Source organism: Zeus faber, assembly GCF_960531495.2.
Source record: "Zeus faber genome assembly, chromosome: 20".
Taxonomy (NCBI): Eukaryota; Metazoa; Chordata; class Actinopteri; order Zeiformes; family Zeidae; genus Zeus; species Zeus faber.
This window is the reverse complement of record NC_137207.1, coordinates 10,509,986-10,519,496: the sequence shown is the minus strand read 5'-3', so window position 1 is coordinate 10,519,496 and position 9,511 is coordinate 10,509,986. Positions and strand designations below refer to the sequence as shown.

Sequence of the window (9,511 nt, the reverse complement as noted above, 5' to 3'; positions counted from 1 at the left end):
GCACAGCCTTGTGGGGGATTCCCTTTAATAGGTTTACATGTGTTTCCATGGCAACTGGGTTTCGCCGAAAACCCCGGCAAAATTCTGCCACAAAAAGCGGTATATTTCGTAAACCATTGTCCACAGCCTTCCACACGCTGGTCGCGTATCGAGACAGTCGTTTTGATATATTTTGCGTGTGGCTGGAAAACTGTGGGAGTAGTAGCGCGGCAAAATTTGTCGTTAATACGAATAAGATGAGGAACTGCACAATTTTAAAATTGTAATTGTGTGCAGGGTGTGGGCATGTGGGTGGGTGTGAGCGTGTGAGTGCAACTGTGTGCGTACGCGTGTGTATGTATGTGCATGTCTGGGGAATTCTCCTGATATGTTGACATGTGTTTCCATGACGACTTGGGTTTTTACGCACATTTGGGCACAAAAAGTGGAACATTCTGTACCCTGCTGGTCCAAACTTTCCACAAAGTTATAGCACACTCGTTAGGATCGGGTGGGCCGGATTGATGTATTTCTGTGTATGTGGCTCGAAAGTTGTGGGACGAGTAACACAGCAATACTTGGCTTTATAATAATAATAATAAGATTTACAACTATTAACAATTCCTGGAGAAATTTCAAAAGTGTGGTGGTCCTGTGGGGATATGTCGATGTGATTGCTGTGAGAGCTTGCCTGGGAACCATGTTTCAATTGCTCGGCAGAATACGTCTGGCAACCCTCCCATTCAAACCGACTTACAGCCGACCTCACCAGGGTCGGGCCACTCAGAACTGTTTATCAAATATGGGGCGGTTTTGATGCCACGACCATGCAGATCAGAGCCGTTGAAGCACCTTACCAAGATGGCTGCCGCTGACGTGGAACGTCAGCAACAATATTAAACAAATTGGACGCTATATTTTCAAAATATCGATGCTGTGATTGGTTGTAGGTCTGTCCAATGCTCTGATTGGTTATAGGTCGATCCAATTGAGTCTAGAGACATTTTGGTCTGCGCTTGTTGGTAACGCCCCTTGGAAATTGAGAATTAACTCAGAGAATCCAGACTTATACGCATTACGAATCGGCCTGGTGATGCCAAGCTACGTGGGAGCTGTCATCAGTTCGAAATTTGTTGCCAAAAGTGGAATATTTTGGAAACTTTGCTGAAACCTTCCACAAATGTATTTCCACACTTAATATTTCAATTAAATACATACAACTTCTCCACCTTTCACGATTGAATAATGTCTACAAATACAGTACATTGAATATACTGATAACATTTATTTGATAAAATATATTGTGTATTTATAATGGACATAAAAAACAAGTTATGTCAAAATATATATTCCAATTTCTATTATATATTTTATATAAATGATTTAATTCATATAATTATTTCCTATATCCATCATTTTGCGTTTAAAAGAGTTTTTCATTGTTAGAAGAAATATTAATGTGTTGAAAGCCAATACGTCAGGATCACGCAGGGAACACGTGATAGTGTTAAGCTACTGTGCAAGGAGAGGGAATGCTTTTTCCGTTGTGTTCTGCGAAACATAGAAATGTTGCGTAATGTCACGTAAGACAAAAATCTGTTGCCAATTGATAAATATAATATCATTCATATGTTTTGAACCATTACAATAAAGAATGTATTTTCACAGTATAGATAAATACCATCGTTTATTAAAATATTTGTTAAATGTTTAAGAATACATCTTACATGGTTAAAAGACAACACAGTTGAGTTTATTTAATATGAATATATTGGAAGTGAAAATGGTTAAATAAATATTTACAAAATTAACATTTTTTTTATTTAGGAACGTTCACACCCTAAGTGTTCTATGAGCAACGGCCTGGGCTCTTTTATGCAACAATTAACCCAATATTTCTAGTGGTCTCTCTTGTACCTAGTTCAAAATAACGATCACTATTGTGTGACTGTGTTTATGACATACCCTTAATACCAGGCCTATCTAGTTACACATAATGAACCAGGTATGTATCATCAAAATTAACAATATTTACCATAGAAACAGAAAGTTGAAAATAATAAATTTAACTCAAGGGTGCCAATTGGAGGACGTTTACCTGTTTCAACAGTCGTATTATAAAGAAAATAAATAACCTGTCAACCTCATTTACATTACACAAATATGACTTGAAGTTCAATATAACAAGACAAAGAAATATTAATGGTGGTCCCACACAATCATACCGCTAATAAACATAAGCTGGCAACTTAAGTAATAATAAAACAAAACAAAAACCCTGTTGCAGGCCTGAACGTCGCTCGTGTCCTCACCTTCTCGTCGCCGTCTCGTCGCTGCAGCGAATCAATGCTTCTTCTGCAGGTTCCTCCCTTCCCTGCAGGACCTGCACGCCTCCAGGACCTTGAGGTGGGCGTGGGAGGACTGCGGCCCACCCTTCCCACCCCGGACACCGCCCTTTTTGGGACTCTGCCACCTGGCAGGCCCCCTGCTTCCCCCTACTGTCTCTCACACACACTACCGCCCCCCAACTGTCTCTCACACACACTACCCCGCTTCAACTGTCTCTCACACACACTACCCCCCCAACTGTCTCTCACACACACTACCGCCCCAGCCTCCTCTCACACACACTACCCCCCCAACTGTCTCTCACACACACTACACCCCCCAACTCTCTCACACAGACTACCCCCCCCAACTGTTCACACACACGACACCCCCAACTGCCTCTCACACTCACTACCCACCCTATCTCTCACACCCCCCAACTATCTTTCACACACACTACTGCCCCCCATTGACTGTCTCTCTCGCTGACACACCCCACTGCCCCCCCCCCGCTGACTGTCTCACTTTCTAAAATACACTTCAACCCCCTGACTGACTGTCTCTGTCACACACACACACAACTGCCCCCCCACCGAATGTATCTCATGCTCACATACACTACTGCCCCCCCTACTGACTGTCTCTCTCTCTTAAATACACAACAAACCCCACACTGACTGTCTCTCTCTCACACTGCTGCCCCCCATTGACTGTGTCTCTCTCACACACACTACTGCCCTCCCCCCACTATCTCTGTCACATACACTTCTGCCCCCCACTGACTGTCTCTCTCTCACACACACACTACTGCCCCCACTCCCCACTCTGTCACAAGCACTACTGCCCCCCACTAGATGTCTCTCACGCACACGCACACGCATGCATGCACGCACACGCACACGCACACGCACACGCACACGCACACACACACACACACACCTGCCCCTCTCACACACACTACTGCTACCCCACACACGCTGCTGCTGCCACCTACCCCCACTGACTGTCTCCCTCTCACACACACACAGACTACTGCACCCACTACTTGTATATATTTTTATATAAAGTATATAAATGTATTTTTTTGTACTTTTTTATTTTATTATTTATATACTAATCGTCTCTAGTGAAATGCACCAAACCTCACCTCACCAGAACAAATTCCTCATAAATGTACAAGGCGAAAAAAAATGATTAGAAAAAAAATAAATCAATCACCCATTGCCCTCTGAAGAGACGAGCTCTTGGCTGGATAGAGCCAGCACATTTAGCTGAGAAATGGGAACCAACAGACCCACAGCCAAGACAACACTCAGACCTTAAAGTGTGTGTGTGTGTGTGTGTGTGTGTGTGTGTGTGTGTGTGTGTGTGTGTGTGTGTGTGTGTGTGTGTGTGTGTGTGTGTGTGTGTGTGTGTGTGTGTGTGTGTGTGTGTGTGTGTGTGTGTGTGTGTGTGTGTGTGTGTGTGTGTGTGTGTGGTGGTGGGGGGGGGTATTTAACTGCATTCCGAGTGCAAATTTTTTTTGTGAACTAGAAATCTGTTAACTGAACCAGCAGAGCTAGGGGGGCTTATGGTCTTTACTTGATACAATAAGAATATTAGGGCACAAGTAACCCAAGTGTGGTTTGTTATATTTGCAACGTGTTACATTTGAAGTAGAATACAGTTGTATTAACACACCTAAAACTTTACAAATTGGATGGTGGGGTGTGCACAGGGGGCCCAAAGCAACTGCAATTTTATATAAACTTTATAAATTGATTCAGCTTTTTACAGTATGGCAATATTTGGCTTACACCAACAAGTAAAACACAAATAAAACAATTGCTTTAAGCAGCTTAAACATGAACTCTGTGGTCCAGCTTATTTCATACATTAGGAAACATCTTAATCTTAATAGATTGAAATTAAAAAAAAAATATATTTTTTAATTCATCTTGAATGACCCAGGCAATTATGTAAATTACCATAAGTTTTACAATGTTTTTTCAATGTTTTTCAAAAGGGGGATGCGTTTTCTTGCACACCCATCCAATACAACACTGAACACAATACATATTGATCATATTTAACAGAAAACAATACAAAACCACTGAATCTGCAATGAGTCTCTTCACTCTGCCATTGAAGGACATTTAGATCTGATCCCTCCTCCATAAGCATAGAACTTTTGTTCTTAGAAATGGCCGCAGTCCAGCGGTATACAGTTCCATTGCCTTGGCCTACGTTGGCCTGTGAATCAATCTTGATTGATTGTGCCCGTCAGCTGATTCACGTAGTTTCCTCAGGCGGGCTCCATGGCACAGTTGAGCGGTTGGTATCGGCGTTCTCTCTCCGATTCCAGAGATATTCCAGCCGGATGCAGCTCCTTCTTATTCCCTTCTTGGCTCAATCTCACCCCCCACCCCCCCACCCCCCCAAAGTGAATTCACAGCATTTGCCATGGAACGGGAAAGTGCATTGCCGTTGATGTAGCTACTGCATATGCCATCTTCTATCTAGGGACTGTTGAATTGCTGGATGTTGTACATCTTGTAGTATTGTGCTGACGGGTCAGACAGATCCAGGGGCTCCACTCTGGATCTCTGGCGCGGTCGCCTCCTGCAACAGCCATGGAAGCAGGACACTCCGATCATGAACAGAAAAGCGGCTGGAAGAGAAAGCGGGGAAAAAAAGGTGGATGGGGGAGAAGGGGTGAATGGGTGGGGTAGAGGTTCATATCTGCTGTCTTTTCAGCTCATCTGGCTTTTAACATTTTCGAAAAATGTCTTTGCGGCTCACCAATAAAGAAGAAGAGTATGATGAAAGCCCCCAGCTCCAGCGAGCTGGCTTGGGGGAGACCCTGCAGCTTGGCCCACAGCTCGTGAAGGAGAGCCAGCGCCTCCTCTTTAAAATCCATCCTGACCCGACGTGTCTGTGCGGGTCACGCGAGGCTCACGCTGCTGTAGCTGGGGCACACAGGGATGCATGGTATGGAAACAACTTTGTTTCTTCCTCTGAACTCTAAAATCAAATCTGCAGCTCCACCCTGCTTCTGAATCTACTGTGCAATTTTGTACAATGAACACTGCAATTACGGCCTGTAATCACATATATGCCTTAGAATCCGACTAGATCCCTTGTTCCTATTTTTTTTTTACTGTGTATCAGCATCAATTCTCCCGAAATTTCTGTGTTGTGTGTGTGTGTTGTGTGTGTGTGTGTGCGAGTGTGTGTGTGTGTGTGTGTGTGTGTGTGCATGTTTGGTTTTAAAGGACAACACACGTGAATACCCGCCAGCTTTAATAAGACATGGTTTAAATGTTCTATATGCACCTCCGGATTTACTCTCATGATTCAAATAAATAATAGAGCTGTTTTAAGTCAACATTGTTTCAACCAAACTTGTTTTTAAAGGTTTTCTAGATATCCCAGTAAACCACCTACGCTGTACCTGTGCGTGGGTGTGTGTGTGTGACTACACAGTGTAAACAGTAAAGCCCACTACGCTTTAAATATGCACAGGCCTATTTCAGTCCTGGCATTTCAGACTCAGCGAAGCAGCAGCTGTGTGTGGGCAAGCTATCGAAGTTTGGTGCGAGTGCGTGTTATTTCCTTGGAGGGGGGCGGGACGGGCGAGAGATAAGGAGTAATAATGAGGCTGGGGGAGACTGGGTGAGTATCACGCTCTGTGACAGCCTAACGGGGACGGATTGTTTTGAGTTGGAGCTTGACGATCATCCGATCAAATGATCATATTGGACAGCTACATAGCTCCCGAAGAAGAAGAAGAAGAAGAAGTGGAAGAAGGAGGACACAGGATATAGAGCTTGGTGACAGCTGCAGTAGTGCAACATTACAACTGGATGTGAGCCACGGTTAAAACAAGAACACAAGGTCGGAAGGCTTTCTTCCCACTTTGATCCCGTTTGGTTTATACGCTGAGCCCTGAATTAAAGACGACCTTTAAAAAAATCATAAAGCCGTCCACTCTCCTAAAACTTAAATCCCTGCGTTAGAAGCCACTTTTCTACCTCATTATTTCATTCTTGGACTTTCTTCGCCACACATATCAAACATGCATATCAAACACATCGTCGACCATAACACTAAATAGTAACGGACCGATCACACTTCCCTGTGATGTTTTCAACCTCATCCCACTGATAGGTCCGATCCAATTTTGACCCGGATTGTCCTGCCATGTTTTAAAAAATCTCCAATCCAGTGAAATGCTTTATTAGTCAGCCCTTGTCCTCCTTCCCTCTCCTCGCCGTATGCTTTTTCAGCATAAATAAAAACTCTACCACGTCCGATCCCTTGCCAATGTGTGCTTTCCTCATTTAATCCATAGTACCTCTTACTTTCACTAAATCAGTTCTAGCGCGGCGCCATCACCTTTTTCTAAAACAAACAACAAGCGATCCGCAATCATTCTTTCCGTTATTTTGCAGAAAGGTTAAGGCTACAGGTCTGTAGTTGGCTGCTCGAGTTGGATCTTTCCCTGGTTTCCTTGTAGGTAACCACTATTGCATCCTTCAGCTCGGTGGGAGCCTTCCCTCGACCCAGCCCTCATTATATAACTTCCCCGCTTCCCTACGCCCCTCAGTCCTCAGTCTCCCATCCTCCCTTTACAGCTTCCATTATCCAACTTTTTTTCAAGCCATTATTCAAATCTTCTACTTCCTCCATGCACTCAGCTGTGTGTGTGTGTGTGTGTGTGTGGGGGGGGGGGGGGGGGATGGAGAAGAGAGGGGAGGGGGGCAGCTCTGCCGCCTTCATTGAACACAATTTAGATTTTTGTATAGTATTCTTGGGAGGATAGTGTAGCTGTTGAAATGGATGGAACACAGAATAATGGTAGTAGCTTGTTATTCTCAACGATGCATTGGACTTACTAATTTAGATTTCTTGAAGCAAACTGAGGGCCAGGGAAATGGGACGATCATATGGATGTGTAGATTTGAATGCACATAGTGATTTGGTGGTGGTGGTGGTGGTGGATGGCTGGGGGGGAGTGGTCTGAATGATGGAAGAGCAACTAGAATAGATGTGAACGGAGGAAAGGGATAGTACATTAGGGTCATCTGATCGTTACCCGGTAATATGTAGAGTTGAAATGGAAGTTAAGATAAGTGGAAAAAGGGACAAGGGCAGATGGATCTTTAAGGTGATGGCAGCTTCTTCGTCTTCTGCCTCGTTCTGGAGTTTTAACAGCCACTCACATCCAATTGTTTTGTTACATATACACGCCCTCTTCTGCTTCTAAATGGTATATCTTGTGTGTGTGTGTGTGTGTGCGTGCGTGCTTGTGTGTGTGTGTGTGCGACTGACGGCACCTGTGTCCCCCCTCCTCACCGCGTCGAGGAGGGAGCACCACCCGTGTGTGTCACTGACCGACCAACACTTCAGCTTTATAGGGGGGAGAGTTGTGATGTCACAAAGACGTCACCTATCATGTGACGACGCCCCCCTCCCCATTTACAATGCATGTTCCAAGAATTCTCAGTTACAGGAAACTGGTGACGGTGAGGCAAATGCCTCAATAGCCTTCCGAGCCATGTGTTTCTGTGTGCTTTTGGGCGGCCTCGGTGACCCCCTGCGAGACGCTGGGTGTATATATACAGTGGAGGAGCCTCCGCCCTGCCCACTATGGTTTAATTATATACACGCCTGACTATTTCAGCCCTGGCATTTCAGGCCTGTTATCAGCGCCGCAGCAGATGCGTGCGGTGGCCGGGGGTATGAGAGACGAGGAGACGACGCTGCGAGCGGGCAACAAACGGAACAGGACGTTCAAGGCAGCCGGTTAGAATACCTGAACCAGTGTGTTGAGCGTTAGATGCTCTGTGACGGCATAATGGGGACATATATGTTTTGAGTTTGAGCTTGCGCCCCATCCGATGAAATTATCCGTTGGGTGAGCTGTCAGGACGGGAGAGAAAACACCTACGACAGCCACCGCAGTTTGGACGGACAACTTCCAAAACAAATACACCGTGATCACGCCGACCATTTTGGATTGCGTTCCTCCCAACGTATTACTGTGTCACCGTCGTCGGGCGGGATTGATGTGGTGCGTGCGTCGCCGGTCTCCCTTTTTCCTTGTCCTCCCTCCTCAGATCCTGTTTCATAAGTGGCAGGGCGGAGTAAGAGACCAGACATGCCGACGATAATCCCATTAACGAAGAGAATACCTCCCTTGTCTCTGAGAATATTTTGTCCAAGGGTCAGCATGGATGCATAACTTGCCACCGCCAAGTCCTCCAGCCTGAGACGGACGAAGTGAGCCGGGCGAGGAGAGTTGACGCGCCAACGCTGGTTAAGACGTCCAATGAACTTCCCAAGGAGTTCTTAACACTGAGGTTGATCAAGAAGTAAAACCATGAGGTTAACAAGTCCATGACGTTGGTCAAGAAGCCCCATTGCGCCGTCAAAGTCCTTTCAAAATCGCCTTTGTTACTTTTCTAAGATCCATGCAACTCGTCCTCGCGTCGAGAGTCTTGTTCGGCGGCGGCGTTTTCCCCACGTCAGACGTCGGAAGAAACGTGCGACCGGGCCCCCGAAGATTCTCATCGGAACGTTGAATGTCAGAAAAGGGATTCCTACCTGCGGTGTGTGGAGTGTGGAAACAACTTCGGTCAGAGAGCGTCGCTGCGGTCCCTGGCGGTTTCTTCCGGAGCACGATCACCTTGTGCAGCTCTGAATGTGAGCGGCTCTTTGTGAACAGTCCCCCCTCCTCCTCTCTCTCTCTCTCTCTCTCTCTCTCTCTCTCCACAGCCTCCTCCCTCTGTCTCCACCTCCTTCGCTCTCCTTCCTCCCCGGTTCTCCCTCGCCAGCTCACACGCTCAAGTTGTCTTTTCTTTTTTTTTTTTACCCCTCGTCACCCCCAAAAACTCCCGCCCACCCTCTGTCCGTAACCCCCGACGCTCATTCACACTTTTCTCTCTCACTCTCGCTCTCTCCCTCTCCCGCTCTCTCTCGCTGTGTGTCTCTCTCTCTCTCTCTCTCTCTCTCTCTCTCTCCCCCTCTCTCACTCTCTATATACCCCCACCTCTCTTTCACTAGAGACCAGCTGTGACTACAGCGGGCCTTCTTTTTTGTCTTCCGTCACCTTGGAGACGAGTCTTGCGCTGCTGAAAAGTGGGCAGAGTGTGTGTATGTGTGTGTGTGTGTGTGTGTGTGTGTATGTGTGTGTATGTGTGTGTGTGTGTCTGTCCATCTG

General features: G+C 45.9%; 1 long non-coding RNA gene across 1 annotated transcript; it reads right to left on the bottom strand.

Moving 5' to 3' along the window:
• Nucleotides 1-4,757: 4,757 nt before the first annotated feature.
• Nucleotides 4,758-9,029, bottom strand: LOC307245429. Its single transcript, XR_013844675.1, has 3 exons — nt 8,896-9,029; nt 5,089-5,255; nt 4,758-4,957 (listed from the first exon to the last, which is right to left on the bottom strand). It is a non-coding gene; the product is annotated as an uncharacterized lncRNA (long non-coding RNA).
• Between the last annotated feature and the right edge of the window lie 482 nt (nt 9,030-9,511).